Source organism: Syngnathoides biaculeatus, chromosome 16, assembly GCF_019802595.1.
Source record: "Syngnathoides biaculeatus isolate LvHL_M chromosome 16, ASM1980259v1, whole genome shotgun sequence".
In the NCBI taxonomy this organism is placed as follows: Eukaryota; Metazoa; Chordata; class Actinopteri; order Syngnathiformes; family Syngnathidae; genus Syngnathoides; species Syngnathoides biaculeatus.
In genome coordinates, this window is record NC_084655.1 from 9,611,110 (window position 1) to 9,633,686 (window position 22,577).

The 22,577-nt window shown below is 38.3% G+C and overlaps 1 protein-coding gene across 3 annotated transcripts in view; it reads left to right on the forward strand.

Annotated features, from left to right (window-relative positions):
- Positions 1–22,577, forward strand: part of LOC133514796 (thyroid hormone receptor alpha) — a 126,604-nt gene that overhangs the window by 15,367 nt on the left and 88,660 nt on the right. For all 3 annotated transcript variants that reach the window (XM_061846770.1, XM_061846767.1, XM_061846766.1), the window contains exon 2: positions 883–926. The gene's annotated coding sequence lies outside the window, so the exon portion shown is untranslated. The remainder of the gene's footprint in view (positions 1–882; positions 927–22,577) is intronic.

A 22,577-nucleotide genomic window follows, 5' to 3' on the forward strand; every position in this document is an offset into this window, starting at 1 on the left:
CAGTATGTGGAAGGGTGGGACTGGTTAGCACATCTGTCTCACAGTTCTGAGGAACTGGGTTCAAATCCCTGCCTTGCCTGTCTGGAGTTTTCGTTTTCCCTGGGTACTCCTGTTTCCTCCCAAATCCCCAAAACATGCATAGTAAGTTAATTAAGACTCTAAATTCCCTGTGGGTGTGAATTGTGAGTGTAAATGATTCTTTGTTTATATGTGCCCTGCGATTAACTGACATCCAATTTAGCGTGTACCCCGCCTCTCCTCTGAAGATAGCTGGGATAGGCTCCAGCGCGCCCACAACCCTCGTGTGGATATGCAGTATGGAAAATGGATGGATAGATATATGTAGAAGTCAAAATAGAAATGCTCTATCATAAAGAGCAGCACACAAAAATTGGATTTAGCAGTCTATTTGATTTACTTTGGTATAATATTTGGCATACGCACATACACAACATAAGATTAACTGCCCAAAGTGGGTTTCTGATTCCTGAAAGATTCTGTCCTTCGCTTGCTCACCTTTGAGAAAGACATACAGATAAACAAAAATAAGATAATAAAAATCTTCCCAGAGGTAACACCAAGGAGAGCGCTAAATAGCTGAATGATCCTGCTCACTTCACCTCCTTTTCAAATAGAATACAATGGTTCATTTAAAGGAAGTATTAAGTTAGAATATTTTATTTTGTATTTTTGCCCTACCACTCATTTACTGTATTTCTTCAATTTGATGACTGTCAATTGTTTTACCAAAAATGAATATAAAAGTTAAATACAAGTATACTCTTTGGTGGTTTGAAATGGAAATATTCTATTTCGTTCCTATCAATCACTGTTTAGAAAATGTATCAGTTCTCATAAGTGTTTTTTCTATTCTTTTTACAGAATATTCAGCTTTCATTGAGGAGACCTGCCCCTTAGAGGAACAGGTTCGTTCTCTGCTCATTCATAAGTATATTGTGGATCAAGTATGCTAAATGTCACCATAAAGACACCTCTCTCATAATTTAATTAGAAGAGAATTATGTTTTTATTTCTGGGATTTTGATGATTATTATCTTAAATTGTTATTTTGTTTTTGTCTAGCGCTCTGCTGCAGGTGCTGTTGTTAAAGTACTCTAGAAATATAGTTCAGTATTAAAGCTGAACAAAATCATTCATTAAAGTAATAATTGCCAAATGTAAATATAACATACAAAATTTTCCCTTGTCTTTCTATCTAATTACAAAAATAATTAGTGTACTTTCATTGAAAACTACAGAAATCAAATAATTTTTACTGTTGAAAATCTGAAATAGAATTTGGACAATTTTCAGTTAAAAGTGGCTCTTTATCTAAATAGTTGGGGATTAATTTGATGGTAGATTATTGTGATAGCGCTAAATGATTTATATTATATATATTATATTATATATTATAATAATAAATATTTTGATTGACTGGCCCGGGTTTAGTTGTCTTGGTTTTGTGGAAATATAACTTTATTGACAATCATCTGATTAAAATATAGATTGTACAGGTTTTTGGTCAGATTTTAATCGGCATCGTAGAAGCAGCTAAGAATGTGTGCCATTCACACGTATCCCTAAATCCAGTGAATCTCAATTGTTTTCTGTTATGACCCCCTAGAAAGAAGAAACAAAATTGTGAAGACCCCACCTGCAGCCCCCACGAGTATACCTCTATATAACAATCAAGGATGAGAATTTTCCGCTGATCGGCAGATTTCTGACTTTTTCAGACCATTCTTGAGAAAAGCGCAAAGCCGTTGAATTTTTTTTTTTTTGGGGGGTATCATGCGTCTGCCTCCCAATGGTGGGCTACGAGCTGCAAGTTCATCTTAGTGCTAGCACGACTATCACATGCCATTCTAACTTCCTCGGTAGTGTAAATATTTACATTTTGCGACATAAACATTAAAACTTGTTTACGGCAGATTACTCGATTGGATAACAGAGTTATACAGTATAACGATCCAATCGTGTTGGTGGTTAGTCAAGTTTCACCATTTCCTTGTACATGTGTTCTCGGTTCTCAGAAATCGCAGTGTAACTTGTTAGTTAGCCAAGTAATGGCGCATGGGACTTAGATCGCGCGAACTGAGCGACGGTGTGTTCAAAGTTTTACGATGGCGAAAGTGTTAGGAAAAAAAGGATGAAGATCGAGCGAGGGCAATTGACAAGGATGCTGGAATGAAAAACTGTTTCAGGCGGGCATGCCTTGAAGATAGTGTAACCGTGCAGATAGGACCGAAAACGGTATCAACATGTCTAACCGAACACATACAAAAAGTGGACATTCCCGGCAAAGTGCTGTGCACTCTGTGTTCCGATAGGAGCAAAAAATATCAAGGAGGAAACTCAACCCCCCCCCCCCCATTTTCAGTGTTTTTCCAAATTGGTCATTCTCATCCCTGAACAATGTGTGTAAATGATAATCTAATATAAACCTTAAAAACATTGAAGAAAGTACCAAAGAAAAATACCAATCAACTTTTAATAAAGAATACATTTATTAGTTGGGTTAGGGTTAGGGGGTCATGTTCTTCAGGGTTTCACATGCCCCCCTTGGGACCGCAACGCGATCCCCAGGTGGTCGGCCCCACTATTTGAGAAGCACTGACCTAAACTAACAGGGCACTCCAAGGTTCTAGCATTCTGAGTGAGTCTCCAACATGGATGTTTCCACTCACATCCCTTTGACTGCCAGCTAAGAAATGAAGAATAGTGAACTGAGTGAAATAAGTGTAAATAACGTTGAGTAGAGACTGGAGACCAAATTGGATTTTTTTTTTCCACCTAACAGTGACCACTAAACTGTAGGGGTGGCATGTTCTCCCCATGGGTACTCAGGATTAGGTGAACAAAGTCTCGAAATTGTCCCTATGTATAAAGTGTAAATGGTTGTTTGTTAAGAGGCCTGCAACTGACTCACGACCAGTGTAGGGTGTACTCCATCTCTCGCCCAGGGTCAGCTGGCAACTACAGCAAGCGAGAGAGAAAATGGATACATGGGCATCTGTCCAAGATAGCAAATGTTTTAATTTTAGTCGCCCTTATGATGTCGTGCGCAATATGTCAAATAGCAACGAGCTAGTATTAAACAGCTATGGTGAGTTAATTAGAAGTGCATGATGAGTTTGAGGGAAATTGAAAACTGGTGTCTTTAATACACAAGTTAATAAGTTGATGAATGATGATGAATTCAGTTGTTGTTGTTTCACTGCCTCAAAATCATTACTGCATTTGCACCTTGCAAACGTTCACAACTTCAACTAAGTACTTATATATTTTAATTCTTATTTTATTTCACAAGTCATGAGACTATTGGGCTAATATGGGATCACGGGAATCAAATTTCACGTCATATTGTGTATAAACGTGTTGATATGACGAGGTTCTTGAATATAATGTCCTGTATAGTACATAATAATGTACTGCATAGTACATTATATCAACATGTTTTTTCTTAATTCACACAGTAATTATTCATTTTTATTTAAAAATAGTCATTAATCTTCTGTGGCTTTTGGGCGTGCATGTGGTCATTCACAGCCTGGTCATCTGTGGATATAACAAATCATTTGTGGCCAACGTGAAAGGCCTTATCTAATTACTCTATGGCGCAACTTAACAGGTATTGTGGAACAGCTCTCATTATGAGGCAGTACATTTCTACAACACAGCAAATTACAATTACCATTATAAACGTTGTTAAATTAAGCAAAACTGAGCCTTTTTATTATTGTAAAGGCAGAGTTTTTTTTTTTTTTTAAATGAATATCCTTATATTGCGCAAGAGGCCAAAAGAGTTGTAGCTGGTCAGTGTCCAGTAAATCCCGTTTATTGCAAGGGATATATTCTATCCATCCATCCATTTTCTTTGCCGCTTATCCTCACAAGGGTCGCGAGGGGTGCTGGAGCCTATCCCAGCTATCAACGGGCAGGAGGCAGGGTACACCCTGAACTCGTTGCCAGCCAATCGCAGAGCTCATACAGACGAACAACCATTCACACTCACAATCACACCTAGGGGCAATTTAGAGTGTCCAATTAATTTTGCATGTTTTTGGGATGTGGGAGGAAACCGGAGTGCCCAGAGAAAACCCACACAGGCACAGGGAAAACACGCAAACCCCACACAGGCAAGGCCGGGATCGAACCCGGGTCCTCATAACTGTGAGGCCAACGCTTTACCAACTGAGCCGATACATTTTAGACCCAACCCAATATAAAGAGACCATGTAAAACACAATTTATGAAATAGTTTTTCTCTTCAAACTCTTTAAACACATTTACATGTTGAAAGAAATTTAAAATTATTAAAACACTAGACACTACAAATTTATTAAAGCACACTTAAAAGTATTCCTTTTTACAGTTTTCCAAAATGCAAAACGTACTTGCTTCAGGCTGTTTAAGTGTCGCTCCCAGTTAAAGTTTACTGTAAAACACACATGAAACAAACACTGCATATTTAAACACCAACATATTTAACCAAATCGTCTAAAAGTTAGCTTAATGTCAAATCGAATGCAAATTGCCAATGGGTTTATGGATATTGGCATAGATGTTACAGAAACACACAGAGCAGCGTGACATGCAACAAAAGAAGACCACGTATCGTACAATATGTTTTAACTCTTAACGTGCTCAATCAAATCATTCAGTTAATAAAATGCTGACATTATTATGGAAGTAATTTCGTCATTATGTTGTACAGAGAGAAAATGGGGCCTGCCAGGTTCCTGTTTTCTTCTTTCAGCTTTTAACAATGACATTACAACTTTCACAAACCATACCTTACATAGATTTTTTTTTGGGGGGGTTGGTCTTTGTTACTTGTGTGTTCACTTAGTAAACTAACTTTAAAGCCCCACTGACACAAAAAGCATGATTTTTAGTATGATTTTAATTGAAAAAAAGGAAGTCTGAATGAACCAATCTGTTTTTTCACCACAAAATAAGATTTGGACTTTTTGTAACACCTGCCATGAAAATCCTCTCGAGGTATTTGTTTAGGAGAAGAAACAGGAAGTGACGTTGTCAGCAGGCACTAACGGCCTCGTTTGTTTATACCAGTTTTACCTGCGGGAATGTAGCTCTTTGTTCCTTCGTGTTAGCCAAAATGCCAGCTCCCTGTATTGCTCGTTGCTGGATATTGCTCCAACACTCGGGAAGATGGATTTACTCTTCATACTTTTCCAAAAGACCCGGTTCGTCGTGAAAAATGGATTGCACAGATGCAAAGGACGGGAGCTTCGTGGGCTCCAAATGACAGGTAGGTGTGTATAGAACTACTAAAAAAACAGTAGTCGGGGGGAGGGGACATAATCTTCTCAGAATGTAACAAAAGATACGTACGTAAGTCAGGGGTGCGAAATCTGTCGATGTGCCCATCGGGGCTGCGGACGGGTTCGGCTGCACCGCAATGATCCACCCCGGCCGAACCCGTTCTCGGCGGATGCGCCGGGGTGGCTCATAAAAACTGCCAGGAAGTCTGTTGTTAGTTAGAAGTGATCCGCATATCATCAAAATATGGCTCGAAACGAGAGGGTAATATGGCCCTGGTCACGTCACTTGATTGTGACATGTTCTCTTCTTCAAAAAGAACTTCCGTGTCCCATAGCAGGTGCCACTACGTGTTTTGAATGGCGAATGTCCCGGTGTAACTTCTGGTGATGACGTTGCAGGCAATATGGCTACCACTTGGATGTCGAATGAGACTTCCGCAACTTTGCGCATGAATGACACGCTCTCCGCTCATATTTATTTTTTCGTATAGACATTGAAATGAATAATGTTGTCTGTATTTTTCATTATAATATCTATTTTACAATGTATATATGGATGTCAGAGGGGCTTTAAGTTGATCAATTATTCAATTTAAGAATAACTGCCAATGTTCTGACAATAATAGCAAGCTTAATGTCTAGTAGTGCGTTTTTCTTAGCCATGGCGTGTCACTGTATCAGTGTCTGCTACTGTACTCCTAGATTTAAATAGACACACTTTGGCTGTTTTCAGGGACTACATTTTTGTGACGTTTTAAAATATGGAATGTGATTTAATGGATTTTCTTTTATCTCACAAAGCATAAATTATTTTTACAACAGTTGTCCCCTCATGGCTATGTTTGCATTGTCCTAGTTTCTTCACATGCAACATGGAGCTGAATAATTTGGAGCAGCTAAGAGTCGGATGTAACCATACCAAATGGTGTGCCAGTTACCTTTAGACTGGCTGGGGGGGGGGGGACAGCTAATTTGATCAACTTCTTAGTCATGCAAATAGCATTGGCAGGATATGTACAATATAGAAATACATTCACTACATTCTGGTCATATCGTCCCATCAAAGTATCAGGTGGGCGAAACCCGCACAAGGCTTCAGTTACCCTTGAGTCATATAAAACCAAGCAGCGTGTAAAAATTGATGAAAATTTAAAATCTGTTAGACTTTCTTGACTTGCTATTGATTATTTTACCATTTGAAAATAATAATAATTTTATTATAACATTTTATAAAAACAAAGCGAGAGAGAAGAGAGACAACGTCATAGATATGCGAGTCCCAGGATGCACATGTCTGGAAACAATGAGTCCCAACCCTAGAACAAGTAGTCCCTGCAACTTACCATCACGGAATACAAATACAGGAAATCTCTACTGTATCAAGGTTCTTGCTTCTCTGTCCTGCTTTATTGCAGATATTTATTACAGTTGTTACTCTTTTATTTTACTCTGTACAACATGATCCATTGTGCTCTCTTTCTCTTTTTTTTTTCAAAATTTTTTTTCAAATTTTTAGGATGATGTAGTTTTTAAAAGCAAGTTGTCCTGACATATGATAGTATAGTTGTTTTTTTATGGGCCTGATATATTATTAGAGCATAGTAATTAATAATAAAGTCCATCCTTTTTCAGAACAACTAAAAAAATACAGTATATTAAACATTGGCATTAAAATGTCGTACAATCAATAAAACGTTAGATAATCAAAATATATAAATAAAACAAACTGAACAAATATTAAACATTTGGCACAGAGATAGAAAGTCATTAATCCCTGCAAATACAGTTTCCAGTTGGTTCAGAACAAATGCAAAGTATAGCTATATTCATAACAATATAATTGAATCAGCGCTACTGTATATAATGCGAGCATACATACACCATATTGGAGACTCTAAAATGCTCGTAGGTGCAAATAGTAGTGTGTTTCTATGTGCCCTGTGAATGGCTAACAAGTTCAGGGTCTACCCCACCTCCTGCTTGAAGATAGCCGGGCTCTAGCACCCCTGCGACCCTTTTGAGGATAAGCAGCTCAGAAAATGGATTGATGCATGTTGTGACATTTGTATTTGCGTTACCTACCAGCGCGCTGTCAGAAAAGCTTTTAGAATGCTTCGTACATGAGTGCCTGCATTTGAAAAGCACGCAGACATGCGTGTCACGCACACTGGCACGCATATGGCCAATCAGAGGAAGCGTGGGAGGTTACTCTCCTGCCCTTCAGTATCTCTGATTGGTTTAGAGAGCAGATGGTTTTTATGCCTCTGCTTTCAAGTTGCTTTTTTTCCTTCAAATGGCTCGGGCGTACAGGTGGACTTGCTCGTTCTTTAGTTTTAGCAGCATCATTCATAGTTAGGAGACATATATGACCAAATAAACCACACTCTTGAGCATTGTCATTTAAAACAAACAAACAAAAATCATACGGCAGTTTTCCAGCATCACACTTGACTTTCTTTAATCCATAGCATTGGAAGCAGATTAATTTTAGGTTATGCGTCCCTGCTCAAAGGTTTGAAAATTCAAACTAATTTAGGTAAGACCCCCATGTGCTATACAGTTTTTCTGATATACAATGAAACACTTATACATCAATATAAACATGGCTATTTTTGATTTCTGGAAGTCTGGGAATTGTTGGAACTCTGCACACTGTTCATGAGTTAATGTGATTAGTCTAGAACTTCACAGCATCTTAAGTAGAACTTTTTCCAATAATTTTGGACTAGTCTCATGAGCGAGTAAAATATTTTTTAGGAACACCTCCAAATATGACTGGAAACTAAAACCACAATAAAGGACATATTGTTAAAGTAATACTTTGATAATCCATTCATCCTTCCAATTTCTCTGCCCTCTGTCCTCATTAGGCTCGTGAGTGAGCTGGAACTCAGCTGACTTTGGGCAAGAGCCAGTGTGCTTTCTCGACTGGCAGCCAGTTAATCCCAGGGGGCATACTTTATATAGCTGGTAAAACAACGATTCACACCTATTGATAATTTTCAACAATGTTCAATGAACCCACCGTGTAGGTTATTTGGAAAATGGGAGGAAGCTGGAGTATTTGTAAAACAAATTATGCAAACACAGGGAGAACATGTGTAGGAAAATCCACACTAAACCTTACAGCTATGAGGTATGTAGATCTAGTAACCATTTGCCCACTGAGCTGCCCTATCTAATCATCTCACTCAAAACCACAGATTATTACTTTACTTTTGTAATGGTTGAGTATTCTGTACAGCTGTTTTCTTGGATATGATTAGAATTTGCAAGTGGTCATAATGCTGCGGCTGTTCAATATACGAGACATAATATTTTAGGTACAATATCTGGAAATAAAAACCTAATACTGGTTTGTATTCAAAGACAGTGATGGCCAGTTTATCATATGGCCCACTGAAAGTTAATTACACACAACCCTTAAATTTCTTGATGCTTTCTGTCATAATTTGATCCCCGAAAGGCACATGATGACTCATGACTCTCAGAACATCCCTTGTTTGCCTGATATTAAAGGCGGTTTATTTTGAAACCAGACCCTTGTCTGACATGCCCAAGGTATGAATGGGAGCCGCTTATCCTCACGAGGATCGCGCGAGGGCTGGAGCCAGTTCCATCTGTTATCTGTTATAAGGCAGGAGGCAGGGTACACCCTGAACTGGTTGCCACCCAATCACAGGGCACATGGAGACAGACAACAGTCGCACTCACAATCACCCTTCGGGGCAATTTAGAGTTTCCAATGAATGCATGTTTTTGGGATGTGGGAGGAAACCGGACTGCCCGGAGAAAACCCACACAGGCAGTGGGAACACATTCAAACTCTACACAGGCAGGTCCGGGATTAAACCCGGGACCTCATCCTCAGCCACATGCTGCCTTTGACATTCACATCCATTGTGTATGTGATGAAGAGGCAGCATCAAGTTTTGACATCCTGCGGTGCGCTGCGTCAATGCATAGGACGGCTGACCCTGGCACATCCTCACATGGAAAAATATTCTATTCTGAAGAGGTGGCACCATGATATCAGACAGCTTCTCCAATAGGAGAGGGGCTAACTTGGTGATTTTGGAGTACTATTTTGGCGAACTTGTCCTGTAAACGGAAAGGGGAAATGAAGGACGACAAGAAATTGGACTCTCCCATTAACCCAAACCTAGAAGCACTCTTCCTGGAATTATATACTGTAGCTCATGAACGAGCTAAAAGTCATACTCCTCCATCAAATAAAAAATGTTAGGGCTTGCTTTTCTAAGAATGACAAATGCATATGGCCGCGTTGCGATCCACTTGGGGTAAAGCCTCCCGATTTCTTTGTTGGCTGCTACATCACTGCTTCTAAATATGGGTAACAGTCGTATTGGCTGGCTTGGTGTCTGTTATCGTTGTTTTGCTGCGGGGACTTTTCATTCCGAGCAAGTTGAACGTGAACAAGATAATTACTAATCAGGGACGTTGCAATGATAAGTGCAGGAGAGGGGAGAGAAGGACAGTGGTAAAAGGCATGATGGAATCATCATGGTTCCTTTCTCACTTAAGTTATATGAAAGGTATTAACAGGAGGCCTCGTAATAGAGGACGTTACAGAGGCTCAAGGGCATCAACTTTTTAAATGCCTCCCAGGTAGTGAGGAGTACGAAGGAACTGTCTATCTGACTGAGAGACAGCAAAGGTCATGGAGGGCTGTGCTGATATGAGGTATATGTGAGCAGGTGTGCAGCTGATATTTCCACATACTATATTTTATTGAGGACCTTTGTGGTACCTGAGAGGGTTCAGCAATACAGGAGAATCTCAGAATACAGCGATGGCAAATACCACTATATCATTATTATCTACTTTAAATTTATTGGCATTACTAATGAAAGCTCATGACCACGTAGACTGTGTAAATTTATCTTTTGCACACCATCTCCATACAAGTGTGAGGTGTAAAAATGACCTGGTGTTGTTTATTTAAAAGAATGCAGTCCTTAAATTCCCTTACCATTTTCTTGGTTTAGCTGTTCATGTACTAGAGCAGAATCACAAGAACACGAGTCGAGTGAATGTGTGACTGACTTAACTAATGGTGTCATGCAGCTCCCCAAACAGTACTTGCTGTAATATCTCCAATGAAATCTAAGAAAGGCCAGCATATGCATCTGTTTGGGTATGTAGTACATAGTCATACAATGTTGTAAATATTAGAAACTTACTGTACCTCTTTAAAGGACTCTATAAACTTTTTTTGCTATTCACTTTTTGTATTAATAAATTATGGGTTCTTGGGGAAAACTGTTAATAGCCTCTGTCACGCTGAAACTCCATTTCTGTCATAAGCACGTATGGGGTTACAGAAAAGGGTACATATTGTTCTTTTGCCATGATGAAATAAGTGAATCTTCCTAGCTGGGGTGGGTCTAGAATGGAAAGTGTGTTACCAGTCACAAACTAGGCTCAGCAAAGACAGACACATTTGTTATTTTTACTCAGAGCCTCAAGGAAAGCCTCTGGAAGGTTGACACATCGTCAGTGACTTTTATTTCTTGAAAATATGGTGTAGTGGTCCCTCCCTTTTTGCTATCCACAAATTCACCCATTGAAAAACTTTGTGAAACAACAGGATGCCACAAGAGGTTGATAAAGCCATGGCAAAAAGGAAAGTCATAATAGGTTTCCAGCAACTATGTTGATGCAAACATCTCAACTGTTGTAAGTCAAGGAGGCACAAAATTTAGCCTGGGTTCTAAGCGAAAGAAGTAAGTGGCTAGTGGCTATTAAAATGCTCTCGCTAAAAAATGACGTTGGTCGGCAAAGGGTTGCAACAACCTCGTACATTTTCAATAGTATGCTGCAAAACAACATTTGTTTGTATAAAGAACCCCCGAAAATGGCATCAGAGAAGAAACATGCTTCTGAGACACAATTCAAACTACAGGCTATCAGTTATACGATTGGTTACAAATGGTAATCGAGCAGCTGTGAAAGAATTCACCATCAGTGACTCTATGGTTCTGAGGTTGAGGTGTTAAGAATATGAACTACGCCGAGTTAAGAAGACGAAATAGAGTTTTCGCAGGAACAAAGCGAAGTGGCCACAGTTAGAAGACGTACTTGAACAATGGATTATTGAACAAAGAACAGCTGAGAGAAAGTCTCTACAGTCACCATTGAAGGCAATAACAATAGCACAAGACGTGAAGATCGAACACTTTCAAGGAGGTCGGTCTTGTGCTTTCGTTTTATGAAAAAAGGTGTCATCTCTCCATCTGCGCAAGGACCAACAACCGCCAGCCGATCACACAGATTGATTTAAAAAAAGATTGTGGATTGTTAAATGTAATGACGACACAGTGTTTTACAAATATTAAAAAAAAAAAAAAACAGGCCTCAAGTTTTCTAATGCCACTCTGTTATTATTCACTCGACATAAAACAAATATTTACACATTTTTTTAAAGTTTGGATTAGGAAAGTCCGCCCAATTTGTTCCTAACAAACAATGCAAAGGACCATTGCTGTGCTAACGGTAGTATTGATAGTTGTGTCTGAATACAAGGAGGTTTATATTGGCTCCTTATAGCCAAGGTGGGGAGACCAGGAGGAGCAGTACCATGAATCAGATTGGAGCATTAAATTATGATCCACAAACTGTGTAATTCCTTACATTTAAAAAAATGAACAAATTGGTGTTTTTTTTTTTTTTCTTTGCACTTTATTTTTGAAAACACATTTTGGTACCCAATTAGTACAAAAGATTGCACTCCATTTTAGTAACATTGAGTAAGTGTTTGTGTCTACCAAGTTGTATAAGATAACACTTTGTCAAATAAACAAAAAAAATGTTTGAACTAGTAATCTCTGCTCCCTTGCAGCCAGAATATCAACTGCTTTTAACCATTAAAGTTTGAAGATTTAAATCTCAGACTGCCCCATTGTTTTAACCAGACTATACAATGGATAGTTTATAATATTTATTAAAAATAATAATAATTTTTCAACAGTCACCATCATCTGTGACCATAAAGCCGTAATATTTGACGTGGATTTTTCTGTTCTGTTCAACCCTTGTTATGAAGTCTGTGGTGGTCATACAACATGTCAAAAAGTATCTCACATCATAGTACTCCTTTAAATTGAATAGCTTTACATGAAATGAAAAATGTTTTTGAAGTTAAGTACCTGTTTTCTTCGACAGATATCTATGTAAAGTAAAGTAAGTCTGCTATAAGATTGACCTAAATGCTATTGTATAGCAAATAATATATCATGTCTATGTAGTGTAGCCATAGAGTATTTTCTACAGCAAATGATGTTACAAATATATGAATTATTTCTATAGGTGACTTTCCAGAAGGATCCAATCTAGATATTTTCATTCATTTTATTTCATTGCAGCAAAAATCATCAAATTGGCATCACTGTTCCAAGTGTATGAAGCAGACGTAGTCACAGCAACCAAAATTGTTTTGTCTGCTGTGTGATTCAGGCCTCATTTAGGGAAACATTGATTAACAGTGGGTAGGCTTGGCTAATCCGGAATGAGGCCAAGATAATACTGAGACAAGTGAAGCTTTGTTTCCATCTGAACGTACCCCAAAACCACCATCACAGTCATTGTTCTAGGTCTTCGTCATTGTTGCATGATTGAATTGAACTTCCAGACTCCAGCTGACAAGTGCCCGTGTACTAAACTCATCGTCAGGTTGGGCCAGGGTTGGCCATGCCTTGATTGAATGATGGACAAATTTGAGATAGTGGTTTTTATCCAGGGAGGAAGGGGGTTCAAACAACAAAAGATGAACAAAGTTGCAAGCCCAGACCTCATGTCAACATCCTGTCTCAAAGTCTGCATGGACCAGCTCACTCCATTCTTCACACAGATCTTAAATACATCTCTACAACTGTGAGGCCTACCATCCTGTTTCAAATGCTCCACCATCATCCCAGTCCCCCCAAAACATGCAATCTTGGGTTTGTTGCCTTCACATCTGTGGTCATGAAGTCCTTGAAACATCTCTTTTTGAACCAGCTCCAAGAGCGTCACGGGTCCCCTGGTGGACCACCTGTAGTTTGTCTACTGAGTAAACAAGTATGTGGATGATGCAGTCAACATGAGACTACACTTTATCCTAGAACACCTCAAATGTATGGAGGACCTGTTGGTGGACTTCACCTCTGCATTCAACACTCTCATCTCTGAGCTCTTCTCCTCCACTTCTCCAAAATAGCAAATACAGTATTTGTGGGAGAGATGCTCGTCATCTTCCTGGGTACTTTCAAGGTGCCCTTAAGCAAGGTACCTTTCCATAAAAAATAAATAAATAAATAGTGATTTAATTGAATAGCATATAATAAGATAAACATATTCATATTGTCGACCAGGAGGCTCAACAATGCATGTTATTTATTTATTTTAATAAGTTTTTAATAATTATCCTACTGAAGGTCACAGGGAATTTATTCTATTGTGCTTTCATTCACAATAGACAATCATCATTCCTTATAAATAATAGTGGCACAGAGGATGACTAGTTAGCACATCTGAATCACAGTTTTGAGGACCCATTTCATTAAGTACATGGCTTAAACAAATGTAATGTGTCATGAATATGTCATGGGACTTTTTGTAACTGATCCTTTAAAGGGAAAAATTGACGCATAGTTTTGTGCTTAAATTCTTTCCTCTTTTTTTATCATAAGGGTATTTTTAATTCTAAATGATAGCATGTGAAATTTTCCTTCAATAGTAATTAATTGGTGTCCATATGTTGTAAGAAAATGAAAGACCGAAAGAAATCCAAGTCCTGACAGTCCCACAATGGGGAATGTCACACCTAATTTATCTTTTTTGATATATTTTATCTAGATATTGAATTTTAAACATTCTTTCTATTGTTTGGTGACTAAACACATGATACCACATAAAAACTGGCATATATATGTTTCCAAATGCAAATTTAGAATAACAACATTCTTCACTGACAATAAACCGAAATCCTCAAAAGTTAATTTCTTTGTATATTTTTTACTCAGATTGAGTCATACTTTTGTTCTTGTATCTCTCCCCCTTGCTTAAATGTCGATCATACAGCCTTCCATGTTCTGGTCTTCGCTCAGCTGCTGGCGCAATTTGGAGCCCTTTAAGGTCACCCGTACTGTGACAAAAGGGCCGTGATTGTAAATGCATGTATGTGTATGTGAGTGGAGTACCGGTACTACGACATCACATACTGTACGAATACTCCAAACTGGGCTACAATATTGTTTTACTGTATGTTACATTGCTTCCTTTTATTCATGGTGTCATTTGCCATATATTTGACATATACATGTACTGTATGTACAGTATGTCATGCAGTTCAAGAGCATGTGATACAGCATGTGTCCCCAAGTTGCCCGGTTGTATAAGCATCCTGTATAGATGGTGATATAAGAAGTCTGTGCTGTGCTGTGACACATGCTAGACTCATTTCTGTCTGTATGCAGTCACTTCATTCGGCAAATATTGACATATCTATATTGACATCCAGTGTTTGGGTAGGGACACTGTTATAGACGACACAATCGATTTAACGTTTAAAGCTGCAACACTCTGTTCCATCCACTGTTCTGTTCTTTTGTAATGTGTGTCTTGTCTTTGTGCGCCCATGCATGTCCATGTGTGTCTAATTATTTATTTCAGACCCTAATTTCAGTAACTCTAAGCACCCTATATTATTGTAATAATGTTTTACAGCAAATATTGCAAAATAAGCAGTGGCACAAAGAATGACAAAAAGCAACATTTTCTCTATCACTCTATTTAGCTTCACACTTTGGAGCCTCACACACTCCAAGGCACAAGAGTAAATGAGCCATAAATGTCAATTTCCACTGAAAACATACTTGCTATGAATATAATATTATTTACTGTGTGAATAGTATAATACTGTGCATGTAAGTTTTCTTTTTTTTTTTTTTTTTTTTTTAAGATCATTGAGGATTTGATTGCTCCCTACTTATAGAATGCCAGACTGATTGTAAACATTCACTAGAAGAATGTTTTAAAATTCAACACAGACAGCACAACACAAACACAAATATGACAGCTATGCTTTTTATTTTGGGAAAGCATTACAAACACTGTAATAAGAACTGATAACTTGTTGCGCGTTTCCTTTTATAATTGTTCTTTAAGTGACTTTCAATTTTAGACTGTTACTATAAATATCTGGTAATATCAGGGTGTATCAGACATAATGCTATTATGGTACTTTGAGTTTAGGTGAATTTTTAACAAATAAGCCTCAAAGTTCTGTAGTTTGGGGTTGTAATCTGAGGGCCGGCCTTCATGTGTGGAGTTGCATGTTCTCCCTGTGCTAGCCTGTGTTTTCTCTAGATATTCCAACTTCCTCCCACATAACAAAAACGTGCATTTTAAGTTTATTAAATATTGTAAATTGTCCTTACATGTAAATGTAAGTTTGAATATTTTTTGGTCTATTTCTGCCCTGCAACTGGCTGACGACCAGTTCAGGGTGTAACCCTCTACACTGCCTTTAGCAAGAATTCTGGAAGTAGGTACGCATGATTTGCTTTCCTGGGACACATAAAATGATGTGGCCTGCCAGATCTGGCCCCGTTACCTATGCCCCACTTAATTCAAACAGTTTTTCAAGGTCATTATACTGCTTGGCAGTTTGGTCACTACTCCAGTTTAACTGGGGGGGCTTCAACACCCCACTAAAATGTGTGCATGTATATTATATATGATCCCACTTGGGCTGTAATTGTGTGGCACAAGGACTGTGCATTGAGCAAGAGCCAGACTTCATGAACAGTGTGAAAGCCAGTGACTTAGTTAAGCTTATTTCGGGTGGGGGCGCTTCAAATCTAAGTGAATGATTTGGTTGTTTAAAAAAAAAAAAAAAAAACTTCAATGAGTGGGGAAGAAAAATGGAAAGTTATTTTGTCGTGGGGCAATAAGCAAAAGATATTAATGAAATGTTCACTGCAAAAGTTTTAAATTTTAGGATTGATATGAGTATTGGGGAGCCCGTTTATGTGCAGCACTGAGCTTGCCGCCCAGTACAAATACAGTACGAAGCATGTAACTCCGCTGTGCTTTTAATGTGCCAATCATCCTGCGGCTTTCTCGTTAGCTAGCTGGCTAGCTGCCTGCTTAACATAACCTGAGTGATCCACCGTTGCGCTGTCACTAGTTGTGGGCACGCCGCTGCTGACAAAAGCACAGCTAAGCGCAGCAGCCAACCTCGGCAAACTCAGTCACTTGGCTTTTCACATCCACATGAACTCAAGTAATGTGCTTTCGTTCACTTTCCACAAAGGGTAAGTACTTTGTAATTTCAGTCTAATTTGTCATGCTTTTTGCGTCTGACAATTATTACTGTACAATGCACTTTTTTATTTTCTCCTGCTGTTAATTATATATATATATATATATATATAGAGAGAGAGAGAGAGAGATATCATCCAAAATGCTAAGCATTTATTATTACAAAATTAATTTCCTAACCAAAATAAAGTCCTTACATTCCTTTTGTGTGTATAGTATCAATAACTTTAGAGCTAGTGTTCATGAAATACTTATTTAAATGATAATAAATTGTTTATCCACTCATTAACTGATTATTTGTATGCACTTATTCCCTGTCTTTTGCAGTGGTTACATTTCTGTTCACCTCTGCAATAAATTAAATCCAGTATATAGAAATACCTATTTAAATACACTTTAGGCATGTTCTTGTAGCCTTTGTGGTTCTTAGTTTTTTGAAAGGTCTTTAAAAACATAAAATACTACAAGGACATTTAAACATTTACAATGTACAAGAGCATTGGGTGACAAAAATATTTCACAAACCATATAAAAAACAGACTAATAACTGTCATAATAATCTTCAATATACTGAGACCACAAAACACAAACACCCCCACATGTTGCCCTCGAAGCTTGAACCCTGCCCCTACCCCTTAACCCACCGTTTAATATTGTGCCAGTTTAAAAAAAAAAAAAAAGCAGTCACTGAGTCTGAAGTGAGACTGGAAATAATCTAATAATGACTAAAAACCTTTACCCAGTATTCTATTATTTTAAATATGTCCAAACACATTAAAAAGCCATTTGTCAGTTTGCTGGCTACTTGTGAACATTTGTGCTCACATCTTGTACATTTTCTGGAGGTTAACCCCGCCTATCCATAAAACCTAGTGATAAGCCAACTGTGCAGCATAACCTCCAAGTGTTATAAAACCACACTGCTAAAACAGTTCACCTTTGATTGTTTCTAAACCTTACAAATGTACAATCAATCACATATTAGTCTATCGACAGCGCAGGCTGGCATCCACATCACAAATTCTCAGTTGATGCACAGTTCTGCCGTAAGTAAGAATCAAACTTCTCATCAATGCTCAATTGAATGTTTTTGCCACAATCTTTTGCAATCTGTCATTTTAACTTATTTCTTGATATGCTGCCAATGAATTGAGAGGTATATGTGTGTTGGCTGACTTTTACAGTTGCAAATTATCTATTCTAATGGGTGTCAGTGAAGTATTCACTCCACACCCTACTTGGAAAAACCACACCCAGCTCAACCACGGGAACTGCAGTTTTCCTAGGTGGGTGTAATAGTGAACTTTTGTCAATTTATTGGATATATTGTGGAATAGGCTACATTAGTTTCAGATAATTTAGTCACTTTATTACTTTAAATGTGTGCCATTAGTGTCATGGTATGGTTTCTCGTGGTGAAGTGTAGGCAGTAAAGATAGGCAGACACAAGAACAGGGAAGCAGGGACTACACTATCTAAAAGTATTTATTTTAAAATGTACCATGTAGCAGGATGAAAATAAATATTGAGAAAAGACCCAAAAAACCTGGAATATAACTACACTGTCAGGATAAAGGTGCTAAATTTGGACCATTGAGGGTCCAATGATTTATCACATGGGTAGTACTGTCAAGCGTACATCTATTGTGCCCCTTAACCGGGAAATATTTTGGGCCCCTTAAAATTTGTGTTAAGATAAGAACATTAGATTGTTGTATAGCAATTCTTTCTTTAAACTGCGTTCCAGCTTTCCGTACAACTGTTGACTCTTCCGAGATGAATTTGCATCAGAATCAGAATCAGGTTATATGGCCAAGTTTGTAAAACATACAATCAATATGTACCAAAGCATGTCAAGAAAATGGTACAGACAAGGTGCCTTTGGCAGTCGGGACCACTTATGGAACATTTTCCAAATATTTTAGCTAATACCAATACCGGTTCGATCCGATACCAGCAATAATCATATATGCTTGACTTATTTTGTTGTATAGAATGTTACAAAAGGCTTTATGAAGTTGTATTCCTCAAAGAGACCCTTAATCAGTGAGGTATGGCAAAAACTGACCAATTTATTAACTAATAGCTGGGACACGGTATAGTTCTTCTGTGACCCTTGTGAGTATAAGCAGCTCAGAAAATCGATGGATTGGTGGGTTACATTAATTGACTTTAAAAATGAGAATATACTGCGGTTGAATAAAACAAAAATCATTTCTATTAAAAAATCTTGAAAAATAACTTCAATAACACCAATAATTAAAAACCATTATTTAAATTGCAGTATACCCACTGGTGTCACTGATGGTGTACTGTAGTGGTACATATGCCTGACTTCGATCCAGGCAGCGTGGGCTCAATTCAAATAGGCTCCAGTACTCCCGTGACCCGTGTGTGGTTAAACGTCTTGGAAAATGGAATGGAATAACCACCAGTTAACTTATACTAGCATTTTGTAGATTTCAGTAGATTCAATAAAAAATACATTTAGAAAAGCATGAAACATAACCTCAATAAATACAGTAATACGTAAAAATGATATTTTAGTTCAATTCCTTTTTATATATATTTTTTTCAAGATGAGAACAGCCTTTGCTTTCTACATGTCTGGACAACACACTTTTGAACTTCCTAATGCAGCTGGCTCTTGGTGTTAATGACAATATCATACATAGCAATGGGACTCATGTAGCGATGTTTGAAGTGTTTAGCTTTTTCTCCGTGTGCTTTTATTATTATGATCGCTGTTCCTGCTGTGGATGTTTTGGCCTCTGAAGGCCAATGTACTGCAGGCAGTGAGATACACACTTGTAATAACAAAGTAGAAAAATTCATGATCCAGTATTTTTATTATTTATTGTTGTGTTTGCATGTGTTTGTTCAGCCTTTGTGTAGCAATATTCTTTATTTTCAGAGATGAGTGCAGCAAGTTCAACGATAATGTTTGTGAGCTTGTCAATGGTGATTTTGATTCAATGTTAGCTTGCCTTTTTTGTAAACAAAAAAAAAGATCATATTGTTGTGATCATTCGGGCTCTACATGCTGGTCAAGCACTGCTGGATATACAGTAAGTGCTGGAGCTGAGCATGGGAAGGACTGCTTGTAAGTGTAAGTGAGATTTGAGATCCAGTCCGAATATCCATTCTTGTTTTTGTTTTTTTTTTATTATTATGACATCAGACTTATTTCTGATATCAAAGATCAGATCAGGACACCCCTAGGTATAACATCCAAAATAAACACTGGAGGACAGACAAATCATAAATAACAGGACATGCAACATAAGATGAAGATTGGAGAAACTGAGTAAACTGTGAGCTAAATACAAACAGACTGACAAGACAAGGCGTGCCAGGAAAGGTTGGAGAGACGTAATTGGCTGGTATGAGTTGAGCAGGGCTGACAAGAACAGGTATTGCTACAAACACAAAGTGAAATGCCAGTAAAGAAGGTATAGACAGGGAAGCACAGAACTCCAGATAATTAACCCCAAAAAATGCCTAAACTGATTTTTTTTTTTCTGAACCAGACTAAAGTCCTAAAAACCTAAAGCTTAAGAAAAAGATCATGACAGTCCGCAGTACCTCTGGCTGCCCAGTTGGGACAAGAACAGGTTACTGGCCTAGCTGCTACTTGATGCATGAGCAGTCACAGAGCCGGCATAGATGCCATGATCAGGTGGAGCGTCGGAAAAGGAGCCTTAAAGCTTCCCGCAAAGCTGAAATTTGGGCCTTGAGCTGCTGGCCAGCCAGAATTAAGGCAGCATTGGTCTAATTAGAGTTTCAGGGACAACAGAAACAAGGGGAGCAGAGTGTGAAAGCGCTGGAGAATGTGAGCTAATATTAAGGCGTGACCAGATGCACCATGGGAGGTGAAGTGTCAGACGTGGAACTACATGACAATGGAACAGTTTTGTTACTGCATGCAGGCAAGGCAAGGCATGGCAGGAGTGAAGAAATCTTCCCGGGCTGTGTGCAACATCCGGGACGCACCGAATTTCGTAAACTCCTTAAGCCGCTCTATAAAATGCTGCCTGGATCCAGCTGGACCACCCAAACACCTGGCCACTCTGTGAGCACCCCGAAAAGCAGTCTTTCAACATCCGTCATCCACTCGCTCCCATCACAAAGGTGGCGAGCGTCATAACGCACTATGTCTTGTCAAGTAATGACAACAAAGCAATGATGTGATAAAGTACAACTGCAATTTAGGACTTAAAATAAATAGAATAACTTGGCTAAAATAAGTAAAACAAAGAATTTCTCCCTCAAAGTTCTACTGGGACTAAAAAAAAAAAAAAAAAAAAAAAAGATCCACCCAGAATCTTGTTTGCTAACTATAACCATTGTCTCACACAGACCTTTATTGCAGAGGGATGCAGTGTCAGGCCACTACAGTATTTGAAGTGATATACGTGTAATGATGTATGAATGAGCAAAATGGCTGTTAGCTTTTTTCATTTTTTTATTTATATTTTTTTTACATAAAGAGGTAAGCGGTGCAGAAAATGGATGGGTGGATTGGTAATCACTAGTGTGCTCATGCTTGTAGTGGGCTACTATAGGTATGGTAGCATATAATAATACTAAAAAAATAATAGGCAACCTCTCTTGGGGAGAAAAGAAATTGAACCGATTAGTCACAATGTGTTGTGGTGTTTTGGTCTTCAATTAGTCACCAAAGTCTAATATCCAATCTCAATATTAAACTATATATTATATACTACATATTAATACAGCTCTCTAAAATGTTTTTTGTGATGAAAAACTAAAATTATAAAAATGTACGTCGTTACACATAGAGTGTAACTAGCACCTGAAATACTTTTGAATAAATGTGCCTATACTTATTGACATTCATCCATCAATTTTCTGAGCTGCTTATCCTCTCGGTCGCGGGAGTTCTGGAGTCTATCCTATTTTGTCAACGGGCAGGAGGCAGGTTACACCCCGAACTGGTTGCCAGACAAATACAGTGCACATGAAGACAGACAATAGTCACCCTCACAATCACACCTAGGTGCAATTAAGTGTCTCCAATTAAAGCATACTTTTGGAATGTGGGAGGAAACTGGAGTGCCCGGAGGAAACCCACACAGGCACGGGTAGAACATGCAAACTCCATACAGGTGGGCTGGAATTTGAACCCAGGTCCTCAGAACTGTTGGGCCAACACTCTAACCAGATGCAGAAGACTCTGCATCTTGCATATCTGTGTCTCTTATAAGGAATCGTTCCTATTAACAGAATGCCTCTTGTTCTTTTTTTCTTGTTACTTTGTTTGTTCTAAATGTCGTACCAGGGTGGCCCTGACTGTCAGAGGCAAATTCCTTGTGTGTTGTTACACACTTGGCCAATAAGGCTGATTCTGATTCAGTTGCTCCACCTTGCTACCTTCTTGCGTACATGTATGTTTGTGCATTGATTCTTAAGAAAAAATGCTTGGTTGAATTCCACATTATTCTTGAAAAGAATGAAAGTGGCAAGTAAATGAGGTCCATTAAAGTTGTTCACATATGACAACCTGGCTTTTTACAAGGATGTATCGACATTTTATGTATGTCGCTTTGTCTGTACAAAAGTAAATTGCACTTCACAATTGTAAAGGGAACGCCACAACTCGATGAGAGGGGGAGGGGGGCATACCTTTTGTATGTCACGTAAACATTTCAAATTAATTCCTGAGCTACTTCAAATGATTTGAGGCAACAGATTTTTGATTGAGCACCTTGAATTGGACTGCGTATTTAGTTGGTAAAGCTCTCAATAATCAGTCAGAAAATAGCGAGTTTATTGCGTTCACTCCTCCCGAGACTCATGCTTCACTTTATTGATGGCTGTCTTTCAGTTGCTCTACACCATGATATAAGTCAGAATCAGCTTTATTTGGAGAAGTGTGTTTAAAAAAAAAAAAAAAAAAAAAAAACACCCAAGGAATTTTTCTCCACCAGACGGTGCTGC